We start from the raw sequence: 12,690 nt of genomic DNA on the forward strand, positions 1-12,690 counted from the left end.
TGTGATGGGATTAACTAAGAGACAGACCAAAAGAGTTTGTTCCAGGAGAAAATACCTTCGGAAGTTATCCATTAAAAATCTTACGGAGTATAGATTTACTCTGAAACCACAATGGTCACCATACAGAATCAAATGGTGGGCCAAATGATTGCTAATTATGAAATTATTATCTAATTTAAATACAAGGAGCTCATAGGTAGCTAATCTTTCATGCCATCAATGGGTTTCAAAAAGATCATGGAAAAATGGGTTTCAAAAAGATCATGGAAAAATGGAATAAAGATAGTGAAATTAGCCATGATCCTTTTGAAGCCTCTGCATTTCTGTCCCTAATAGATAATGGTAAAGAGTGTAGTATTATTATGTTAAACAGAATAATGTAATAAATCTTTTATAATTCCTCAATTATACATCTTAAAAATCTTTAAGAAACTTGTTCATCTTCCATAAAAACTCAGAAAGAATATTAAGAAATTTACATAGAGTATCTTTCTTGAAGATCTATTAAAATTGGTATTAATTATATTCTCTAGCTATGGTAAAGAGACCAGTTAGGTTACAGTATATCTATCTGTACAATTCACATAGAAACTAGTGAGAGCTGAAAATTAACAAAATGGCTTAATTTTTCTGGGTCCTGCGAATTTTGCCTATTCCAAAAGGTGGTTTCTCATGTTATAGTTAAAAATCCAACCTCATTATATAGTTTTGAGTTTTCCTTCTTTGAAAGAATGCCAGGTCCCATAGGTTCTGGCATGTGTGCACGTGCACGAATGTGTGCCTGGCTTAGTTTTTGATGTCCTTGAGCATTATAATGGTTACCATGGATAGGTGTTCATGGAGAGATTCAAACTTTCTGTCTAATCAGGGTCTCCTGGAAGAAAGCCTGGGTGATGAACTTTGAGAAACCAGCCACCGAAACTCCTCTGCAACATCCCGGAGCTCTGACACACATGGAGTCTGCAGGAGTTGGTGTGGGTTTGATGGCATATGTTTGGCTGGGTTAATTTCTAGGGGTGGGGGAGAATCCTGGCTTCATTTGCTACCCTCAAGGCTGTCAGTTAAACTCCACCAGCAGATCTTTAAAAGAAAAACGAGGCTGGTGGATCCTGTACAGATTTTGAATCTCAGAAACCTCCATAGGAACACTATGAGTGAGAATTGACATTGTGGCAGTGAGTTTGCTTTTTGGGGTTAAGGACAATGAAGGTTTGTAGGTGGCACAAACAGCTTGAACCAGACTGTTCCACTGAGAGTTGATGGGTTAAATTCAGCCTGCATTGCTGTGGAAGACAGGACTGGAGATCTGTTTCCCCAAATGATACTCCAGAAACGCTATGGTATTGTTCTGCTCTATAACACACGAGGTTGCCATGAGATGGAATTAACATGACATGACACCTAACCAAAGGGAAAACAAACATGATGAAAGCATATTCATGTCTATGGACACACATTGGCTTTATGTTGAAAACATGACTAAATCAGAAACACAAAAACAATTTTCATTAAGAATCATCATGCCCATAGTGAAAAACATGTAAGCCTACTGAGAATTTGGCATATCTAAATTACTTAGTGAAGTAGTCCTACTGCTACAGTAAATGTATGGCAGCACCACGAAATGTAAGCAGTTGTATCCCACGATGTGGCAATCTGGTCACATATTAATTGTAGCCTAGAAACCACAAGGAAGAGTTTAAGGTCCTATGGCATCACAGAGTGCACCTGAGAACAATAAAGCAGTGAAGAAAGCAAGCCTTTTATCAAGAATACTTGGATAAAAGGTTAGAAAAATTAAGTATTCCCATGCAGTGGGAGATAGAAAATGGTAACTTTATTTTAAATAATATGATATCTTACTCTATATAAGAATTATATATCTGAGTGTTACTTTGTATTAGGAATAATTGTGTCCCACTTTTTAAAAATGAGGAGCTAACCTTAGTAGGACACAGTTCTTACACAGTCAAATCAAACAAATTGAAGAAGAAACAGCTAACAAACGAAATCAATCGAAAGGATTAAATGAATTTGCATAATTAGAATTGGGTTCTATGAAACATTGTATCCACTAGGAGAACTGATAAAGGAATGCTTTAAATACTATGTCACTGTGAAAATAACTCAAAACAACCAAAAAACTGCTTACCTTGAAGGCATGTGTCACTGAAAGATAATATTAATGCACAAAACCAAAACTCACTGCCATCGAGTCAATTCTGACTGATAGTGACCTTATAGGGCAGGATAGAACTGCTTCCTAGATTTTCAAAACTGAACCTCTTTACAGTTGAAGAAAAGTTATTCTTTCTCCAGACTGATACACGAAGGGACCTGAAAACAAATAAAATATTTGCTGGATTCTGCAAATCAAAAGGATGATAAAGGAAACCAAAATTCCCTATTAATAAAATGAGTGGACATTAAATCTGGGCCAGCAATGCTCTATAAGTCACGAGGGAAGAGAAGGGGGGTGGTGGCATGGGTGGAAGAGCGCGGTGATAAAGAGAGATGAGCCATTAACACAACCAATCTCTGAGCTGAGGTGCTCTTCACACTCCAAGTGGAAAGGTACAGCATCAGCAGAGATAAAACCCAGGAGCTGTAGTAGAGATTTAAGTCAGAACCTCAAATTAGTAAAGGGCTGTGGAAGGCAGTGCATGCCTAAAGTCCATTTGAAGGGTATCCCCATAGATTAAATCCTCCACCAAATTATTGCTGATCATTAATAAGTGTTCTCCTTAAATTCTTTTTGAGATTGGAGTACCTTTTGCAGTCTGAAACAGAGCACAAGCTAGTTTCCGATGGGCAGAAATGACTAAGGAAGCACACACAGCCAAGATCTGTTTTAGAGTAAAAAGGAGACCCCATTTTAAATATAGTTCAAAGATAATATTAGTTAAATCTTAAGAGAGAAAGACAAAATAAAGACACAAACAAATCATCTATCTGGATGAGGGATGCCACCAACAGGAGGTGGAAATGGCTTCCCAGGTTCACATTTGAGATGTGAATTAAAGAGTTTGTAGGGGTGGGGCAGGGCAAATGAAACTGCCACGAAAGCATGATTGGTGGTCAATGAATACATCACAAACATCCTTAGATAGTGGGCTTACAAGATGGGTCCAGGGCCTCCTGACCAATGCAGTTAGGGCAAGGCTGATAGGACATGGCTCCTGTCTAGGAGACCCCTATAGCGTTTGGTGACCTCCATCAAGGACACACATGCAGGCAAACATCCAAGAGACACTGCCCCTCCCTGGGCTGCCTGGAGAGGTGAAGGTAATCCACTCTCCCAAGCCCTCTGCCTGAGGGCAAGATTACCTACAGCCTTGCTTCCTGGGCAGAAAGCACTCAGTGGAGGTTTACTCTATGTGAGGACTTAAACTGTGCCTGGTTTGGGGCTGTGACTGCTATGGCACCCTTTTGCAAAGCAAGGTGCTGGGAAGTTAAACTCTAATACAGACCGCAGTCATCATGGGGTGGCCTGATGACTGCAAGGCTGGCCGCTCCTTTTGGTAAAGGCCACTCTGGGTTCCCTTGCTCTCATGCCTGGCACCTGACATGGAGGGAACGACACCAGACAAGAAACTACCCCCAATCGGGCCTTTCTGGCTTGAGGAGTGAGGGTGCATGAGGGGTTCTGGGCAGGATAAAGGAGACAGAGTATTCCCATGCGTGAATGCTCAGAGACCTGTACCCAGCTCAGACAGGATTTAAATGGAAACGCCCCAGGGGATCGTGGCATCCTGGAACAGGGGCCTACAGGGTGCGGGAATTGTAACATCCTCAGGAACCAAGACACAGCTGGGGACATCACCCTGCAGGGGTCTCCACTCATGGAATCCACATAGAAACATAGAGACACACCTACCCTTGTGGGAAGCTCCCTCTGAACTTTCTCAGTCAGAGGAAGTAGGTTCAATATGAAATTGCATCAGCTAGGTAGGGGGTGGGTGGGAGTCTGTCCTAAGGGGTGTGACCTGGAAGAGATAGGGAGGGAGGGGCCGAGAGGTGAGCTTCAGCACCTGGAGTGGCAACTGATTCATTCTTAGTTGCATAGTCTGGAGGCCCTGCTGAAATCTGTTCATTTTGGGTGACCCTGCCTGCATTTGAAACACAACAACACACAAGCCATGACAGAAAGGTAAGCTGACAGAAAGTGGTTGGTGGAGAGCAGGCATCTCAACTGGGAATATCCCCAGGAGACATTTCCATTGCATGGATTACAGAGACATACCTGACAGCACCTTATGCCATCTGCTCCACTTGACCATGCCTCTCCTGGCACCATATGACTTTCTCATGAACGCCTCCAATCAGGCAAGTCAAAGAGGCCTAAGCCTTGTAGACTCAAGAGCCACAACGGAAAGACCCTTTACAACACTTCATCCTCAGACACTGATTTCAGGCTCTGCTCCCTATGCTAGACCACCCAGACTCCAGCCTCCTTTTCCCAGGTGCATGCTCAGGTGAGCATCTAGATTAGAGATTCCTGAAAATGCCACTGTTGTCTTCTGCTCCTCCTTTTCCCCTCCCCCTCTGTCTCCATCTCCTCATTGCTAAAGACATATTCCCCCCCATCTGTGGGTTCTGTATTACTCTTTTGATGAAACCTTTCTGTGTGTGTAACTGTCTTACTTCCAGCAAGTTCCAGTCATCTCATTGTCCTTCACCAACAGTGTTTCCTTTAATACATTTGTTATGTTGAGCTCTCTCCCTTCCCTTTCCATATTATTGAGTGTTTTTATCAGGAATGGGTATTGGATATTGTCATATATCTTGTCTGCATCTATTAACATCATCAGAGGGTTCTTATTCTTTTTCCTGTTTATGTAGTCGGTTACATTAATGTTTTTCTAATGTTGAAACTTCCCTGCATCCCTGGTAATAATCCTACTCAGTCAAGGTGAAATACTAACTCAAGGTGCTCTCTAACTCAATCCATCCCATTTCCACAAATCTGTACATAAACTCTTAGGTTTTATGATGTAATCATTCTCCTCGATTAATTAGAGTCATGAAATCATCAAATTTGTTACTGTGTTGTTAAAACACCAGTATAATATATCCCGTTGTAGAGTGTATTTTTAAATGCTTTTACCCCACATTCTCTGCAGTTGTAAAATTGTGTATTAAATTAAAAATTAAAAAATAAAGTTCTCATGAAGATCTACAGTTGTTCAATATTGTCCTTAACTCATGATTAATATTGCAGTTATATATTTTAAAACCATGATTGTATGGTTTCAACAACTGTTCTGAATGATTATTACATTCATGCTTATTTTTATAAGAAATACTCTAACATTTTAGTACTTATTATACTTAGAGCCAGTGTACAATGGAAGTTGTTATTGTTTGGTGTCATTAAGTGAGTTCTAAATCATAGTGACCCTGTGTACCACAGGAAGAAACACTGGTCTGTCCTATGCCATCTTCATAATTGTTCGTATATTTGAGCTCGTTGTTTCAGCCTTTGTCAATCTAAAAAGTTTTCTTCTTGTTTGCTGCCCCTCTACTTTACCAAGCACAAGTTTTAATGTGATGTTACTATTGTATTTACCTCCAGTTTTCAAATACACAAATACACTAAGGTTTTACGTATATGAATAAGAACATATACTTAAAAGAACAATAAAGTCAGACCTGTCATATGAATTCTAGACTCATAGAACCATAGAGAGCAGAGTAATTGCTCCTTAGGCTTTTGTGTTTTTCCATTTTATAGAACATACTGTTTCATCTTTACCATAGCAGGAAGTGTCCTTATAAACAACAGTCCAAAATTAGACCGGTGATGTAGTGGTTTTTTTTCTCAGTCTCACACATGCATAAGCACCAAATGGAAGTTAAAGTGTACTTCAGTATCTTAAGAGATGAAAAAAATATTTAGTTTGGATAACAGAAAAGGGGGTAAAGGGAGACTTCGGACAGGGCAAGATATGACAAAATAATAATTTTAAATTATCGAGGGTTCATGAGGGACGGGGGAGAGTAGAGGGAGGGGAAATTAAGAAGACCTGATGCAAAGGGCTTAAGTGGAGAGCAAATGCTTTGAAAATGATGAGGGCAAAGAATGTACAGATGTGCTTACACAATTGATGTATGGATTGTGATAAGAGTTGTATGAGTCCCTAATAAAATGTTTAAAAAGAAAAAAAGAAAATATTCAGTTTGTTTTGTGTAACATTAAAATGTGTTGCGGTGGTAGAAGTATATTGCTTATTCTTTTATGTGGCCCTGAGCACACCTTTTACCATGTGGATATTCAGTGTCCCATAGGGAAGTTGGTGCCTTTAGCTCAGTCAGTGCTGTCTATCAGGTATGTGACTTTGATCATACATCTGATAATAATCTAACCGTTTGTCAGGATAAGAATCTGAGTGTGTGCGGTTTTTTTCCCCCACTAAGACCTCCATATTTTTTTATTTCCAATTCATCGCAATCCCTTCCTGTATGGTCACTGTAATGAAGAAGAGACTTTCAAATAATGTTGGTGGGAATGATGTCATATTAATCTCTGCCATATCAAGTAAGATTCTTATTTTCCTGAATGTCTATGCAGCTTAATGAAACCTTAACTCCGCCCTGACTTTTCACTTATGTGTTTCCGGATCACACCCATGACTACTCCCCTCCCATTCCGGGTCACGCTGAGATGGGCTGGAAGTGGCGGTGTCCTAACCGGAAGTGAGGGTCATACAGCGGATCCTACTTGCTCTGCCCAGAGAAGCTCGTGCAGCCTGAGTACTGTGTAGTCAGCACGCCCAGGTGAGGGGTCGCGCGGTGACCAATTTGGGGTGACCCTGGTGCACACAGCAGCCTGGCTGGGTGCAAGCGCCCTGCTTCCCCCTCCCCCGCTCCGTCAGCGCCCCTCGCGTGGTGAGATGTGGGAGTGTGTCCCAGGGGCTGCTTCCATCCCCCAGTTTTGGGATTGGTTGGGGTTCCTGGGGAGAATTCCTGTTGGAAAAAGTAGGATCCCAGACTGGGGCTTTGGGCGTCGGTGTTCTCGATTCATTGCGGGAACTTTGCGTGTCTCCCCCCCCTCCATTGTTTCCTTTCACACAGCGGTGGCTCCTCCCTGAAACTCCTACAACGTCTTCTGCTCACAGGTGAGACCCGGGTCTGTGGCTTCTCTCACCACGAAGTGACTGCTGTTCAGGAAGCGAGTGGCTGCAGCTGGGGCACAAAACGTTAGGGCTTCCTCCGGAGGTTTGCCCAGTCTGGTCCCCTAGGCGGTACCTTCTCTGGGAGCGGGGAAGGGGAGGGGGAGGGGTGCACCCGGTAGTCCGGAAACGCCCTGGCTCATTCTTGCCAGCCAGGAGGGCGGCAGCGGGCAGCGCGCTCAGCCTTGAGGGTGTTGAAGTGATATTCCAGCGCACCCACTGCGCATTGTGATATGATTGGCATTCCCAGGTTGCTGGGGGTAAGTCCAGGACTGGGACCTCAAGGGAGGTGACCCAGGTTGGTGGCTACCAGTCAACGGTGGCAAGTAAAAGGAGAAAGAGACAGGCCCAGCTGTACAAAGATGGGGTCCAGTGAGCAGGAACTCAACCAAAGAGAGGGCAGTCTTTCTTTGGAAATGCATATAAGTCTCCAAAGAAGGGCAAGACCCCTCAAGTACGGAAGATCCCCCGTTCCCACATACACTCTTAAAAATTTTTGCATGTTATTTCTTTAATTTTTAAAAAAACCCTGTTTGTGTTTAACAGTAGAAAGAAGCTGGAGGAAAGCTGCTTAGTGAAGGACAGACAGCTGGAGGAAAGGTTTCTTTAAGAGGGACAGGAGGAAATTGCCACCAGTAATTAATTGCTTTTCATGCAGAGAAAGTAGCCAGTAAAAGACATCCAGGCAATTGAACTGGATCCATTATTTCTGCAAATCTGTTAGTGTGGGGGAATGTGGGAGCTGCTCCTGCCTATTGCCCAAAGGGATATTTCTGTTTCTGCTGCCTCTGAAGAAGTAGCTTGTCGGATGTTTAGATTTATGCCGACTCCATTTTAACTGTGTATTCCCACCTGGAGTCATTTTATCCCTGTTCTAATGAAAATTCCGAGTGTGTTGCTTGGTTTGTAGGGTTCTTTTGGTTTGGTTTTGGTTTTGAGTAAGCGCTTTTAGGAAAATTTCCAGCTTTACCGAAGCCACGAGCTAGATCCGGGAGTTGAAGGAGGCTGTAGAGTTGCTCAAGGAGACCACCCAGGTGGGGTGTGGCTCTGCCAATGAGGGACTGAGGGGCTGGCCTGGTGCTCCACACCACTCCTTGAACACATGCTGGCATGACAAGAGGCAGCGCTCCCATGAAAACTCACTGGCAGCTATTCTGACCCAGCGACCCTATGGATAGGGTAGAACTGCCTGTGGGGGTTTCCCAGACTGTAACTCTACACAGGAGTAGGAAGCCTCATCTTTTTCCAGCCAGTAGTTTCCAGCTGATGGCTTTGTGGTTAGAAGTCCAGCATGTAACCCACCAGACACTGGGACACCTGATCCCTACTGTAGTCTTAATTCTCTACCCAATGTAGCTGTTCTAGAAAAACTCATCCCCACGCCACATGGGACTTCCTACAGTCCCTGGCCAGGGGAAATTCTGTTCAAGTCTCTGCCTGAGTTTGGAGGGTGATTCATTTGCAGAGAACAGCTCTTCATTCCGTGAAGGTTCACACTGTACTTTCTAGATCCCAGCTCCTGTGTAGAGGCAAAAGCCCACCAGCATGTCTGTGTAGGCTGATAGGCCCTACCGTCAGAATTGAGATCAAATTCTAGTGCTTCTATTCATTAGCTGATTTCCTTGGGAAAGTATTTGAGCCTCTAGTGGTTCGTCTCTGAAGTGGGCCAGATATTTGTGGGTTAAGCGACTCAGTGCAGATCTGGCATGCCGTCAGTGGCTGCTGATGTGACCCGTGCTGCAGAGAGACATGCACACACATCCTAATGATGCTGGACCAAGTGGAAAGGAGGCCATGGGTCACTTACAGCTGAGGATGAAAGTCCAGGAACATTGCTGGGGCCTGTCGTCCCTTTCAAATGCCTCAGGGACACAGGCATTTGAAAGGACACAAAGAAAGAGCTGGACACAGGCCAGCCAGGTCCTGGTGCTAACTAGCCTCCCAGAACTCATCCTACTTCTTGATGAGCACAGGGAACCTTTGGCGGGAGTTGAGCAGAGCAGTGACATGACCATGGCAGCATGAGGTATATCACTGGGGCTTCAGTGTGGAGCCTGGCGTAGGTATTTGGAGAAAGGGTGCAGGTGTGCCTGCAGGGAGAGCGGGTCAGAGGTTGGGATAGTTCACAAAGGAGATGTGGCTGTAACATAGGGATTGTAGTGGGGGCTGACGGGAAATATCCAAGCTATTTTGCGTTAGGGGCAGATGATAGAGGGGGGTGGCTGGCAGGATTTGGTAGCATACAGGGTCAAGAAATAAAGCCAACTCTTACCTTTGTGATGTAGGCAAAGCTTGGGGACCTGGATGAGGATCAGGAGGCAGGATGTGGGCATCTATGCAGGCATTTGCATTCCTTACCTGTCAGGACCCCAGGAATAACTTGCTACGTTGACTGTCAGTTACTGAACTGGCTGGGTCTTTTCCCTCTGTGTCACAGCAAGGGCCAATCTGATAAGTTCTCCCGAGATGGCCAAGCAGCCAGACTACAACCTGGGAAAAATTGAGAACAAAGCAGAACCCACTGTAGACCTGCTTCTCAATTACCTGCAAGGTGAGGCTGGTTGCAAAGGGGTGTGGGGTGTCGGGGCTGGGGAGTGGGCGGGGTTTCTGCTGGCTCCTGAACAACTACAGGTGTTGACAGCTGTGCCTTGAGTGAGTATGGGACCTGGGGGACACCACTCACCCCAGTGGACCATGTCATTCCAGCTTTCAAGAAGGCCCTGGACCTGGTCATGCAGGTGCAAAAGCAGACCAACAAAGGAACGAGAAGCAAGAAAAAGCACCACAAATCTGAAAAGCCTAACAAATCTGAAAAGAATGGAAGTTTCCCACAAACTTTTTGAAGCCCCCTTGTATCTATCTCACAACTTTTGCCTGTTCAGTTATTTACAGGTTTAAGCCTTATTGACAGCTATTATAAAAATCTGTTTGCAAGCTAACATTCCATGATCCTTGTCGTTTTCCCATCACCTCTACCCTCCACCCCCCACTTTCTGCAACTGACCCTGTTACCCACCAATATCCTTTGACATCTCACTCGGGGGAAGTTCTGTTCCAGTCCCTGCCTGAGTGTGGAGGGTGGTTCCTGTGCAGAGACCTGCTCTTGTTCATTCCATGAAGGTTCAGTGTCCTTTCTAGATCTAGCTCCTGTGTAGACACAAAAGCCCTCCAGCATGTCTGTGTAGGCTGATAGGCCCTACCGTCAGAATTGAGATCAAATTCTAGTGCTTCTATTCATTAGCTGATTTCCTTGGGAAAGTCTTTGAGCCTCATTGAGCCCCTAGTGGTTCGTCCTTAAAGTGGGCCAGATGTTTGTGGGTTAAGTGACTCAGTGCAGGTCTGGCAGGCAGTCAGTGGCTGCTGATGCGATCCTTGCTTCAGAGAGACATGCAAACACATCCTAATGATGCTGGACCAAGTGGAAATGAGGACACGGGACACTTACAGCTGAGGATGAAAGTCCAGGAAAATTGCTGGGGCCTGTCCTCCCTTTCAAATGCCTCGGACACAGGCATTTGAAAGGACAAGAAGAAGGAGCTGGGCACAGGTCAGCCAGGTCCTGGTGCTAACCAGCCTTCCAGAAGTGATATCCAGCTTCCTGATGAAGGCGGGGAACCTTTGGAGGGAGTTGAGTGGAGCAGTGACATGGTCATAGCAATATTAGGTATATCACTGGGGCTTCGGTGAGGAGCCTGGTGCAGGTACTTGGAGAAAGGGTGCAGATGTGGGTGCAGGGAGAGCAGTGGGGAGGTTGTTGGGATAGTTCAAGAATGTGGCTGTGCACAGGGATTGTAGTGGAGGCTGATGGGAGATATCAGAGCCATTTTGGGTTGGGGCAGATGGGGGTGGAGGTGGCTGGCAGGACTTGGTAGCATATAAGGTGAAAAAATGATGAATTTTTAATACTTTGTCTTCCTGAGCTGCCCTTTAAAAGTATCTGTTCAACTTTATTAACTCTATCATTTCTTCCATTTGCCTTAGCTACTTTAAGTAATGAGCAATTTCAATGTCTCTTCTGATATCTACTTTGATTTTTTTCTTGCTTTTCTGTCTTTAATGACCTTTTGCTTCCTTCACATATGATGTTCTTAATATCGCCCCCCCTCCCCCAGGTCATTAGTGTTCATTTCATTAAATGTTACCTAAATTCAGATTGGATAGCCATAAAATATTATTTTAGCTCTTTTAGACTCGTTTTAATATTTTTCAGTTTCAAACAATTTCAGAAATTTCAGACTAAATCTATAATAGAGCTATATAATTTATGTTTAACATACTTATATCTTTAGAGTAGTGACTAACTTCTTGACTAATTTTTAATTTGTGGAGTTTTAGTTGTTGACTTATAACATTTATATATTCTGAATACAAGATTATTAGGTATCTCATGAATAGTTACTGATGTAGGTTGCCTTTTTCAAATTCTTGATTGTGTCTTTCCAATTATAAGGGACTTTAATTTTGATGAAGTTCAACTTATGTTGAACTTGGGCTGCTTATGTTTAAGATGTCATAATTGCTTAAAATGGAAGATATCTTAAGAAACCATTCCCTAATCCAGGGTCACAGACATTTATGTATATGTTTTTTATTAAGGGTTTTAGGATTTGGCTCTTACATTTAGGTCTTAAGATCTATTTTGAGTTAGTGTTTGCATAAGGTGCAAGGTGGCAGTCAAAACCCATTCTTTTTTCCTATATCTAGTTGTTTCGACAGCATTTGCTGAAATCACAGTGACTTCTCTGCACTCTTTTTGAATCATTTAGCTATGTATGTATGAGGTTGAATTTTTAGACTCTCAATTATATTCCATCAATAGGTTACCTTTATGTCACTACTACACAGTATAACTACTATAGCTTTTTAGTAAGTTTTCATATCAGGCAATGAGCATTCTCCACCTAGATTTTATTGTTTCTCCAGATTATTTTGGCTATACTAAAACTGTCACATGTCCATAGAAATTTTAGAATCAGCTTGTCATTTTCTGGAAAAGCAAACCGTGAGAGGAATGAGGTTGAATCTGTAGATGAGTTGTAGAATATTGCCTCTGGATAACAATCAGTCTACCAAGCCATGAAAATGTCAGCTTTGTACATGGCTCATTTTTTGCTCAAGTCTCAGTTTAAATGTTTAGCCTTCTCACATCTTATGCAAAGTTCACTCCTCTGCTCCACTATAGTACATTATTTATGAACTTGATATTTATTACAGTCTAAATAGTTTGGCTTGCTTGGTAGAGTTTATGCTTCAAGTAAGTCTTTTATTCTAAATATTCTCTAGGGCCAAACACAATGCCTACTAACAATACTTGTTCTTAATTTTTGTCGGCCCCAGTCTGTGCTGAGAGTGGGCGGATGGAGTGTTGTGGAGCGGAAATACCGCAAGAAATATGCTTGAGGGAAGTGGGTTTTCGGCACCCCCATAAAAGCATGCAATTAGTGGATGATGGTTCTGGAGGGGTCCAGTTCCCCAGAGCATCTCTCTGGTGGGAGAGCAACTTTCTGGAGAGGTCTCA

General features: G+C 43.3%; 1 long non-coding RNA gene across 1 annotated transcript; it reads left to right on the top strand.

Annotated features, from left to right (window-relative positions):
* Positions 1-6,657: 6,657 nt before the first annotated feature.
* On the top strand, positions 6,658-10,102 carry LOC142427953 (uncharacterized). Its single transcript, XR_012780119.1, has 4 exons — positions 6,658-6,777; positions 7,075-7,118; positions 9,610-9,723; positions 9,879-10,102. It is a non-coding gene; the product is annotated as an uncharacterized LOC142427953 (long non-coding RNA).
* Positions 10,103-12,690: the final 2,588 nt, after the last annotated feature.

The sequence above is a fragment of the Tenrec ecaudatus genome, chromosome 15, assembly GCF_050624435.1.
Source record: "Tenrec ecaudatus isolate mTenEca1 chromosome 15, mTenEca1.hap1, whole genome shotgun sequence".
Taxonomy (NCBI): domain Eukaryota; kingdom Metazoa; phylum Chordata; class Mammalia; order Afrosoricida; family Tenrecidae; genus Tenrec; species Tenrec ecaudatus.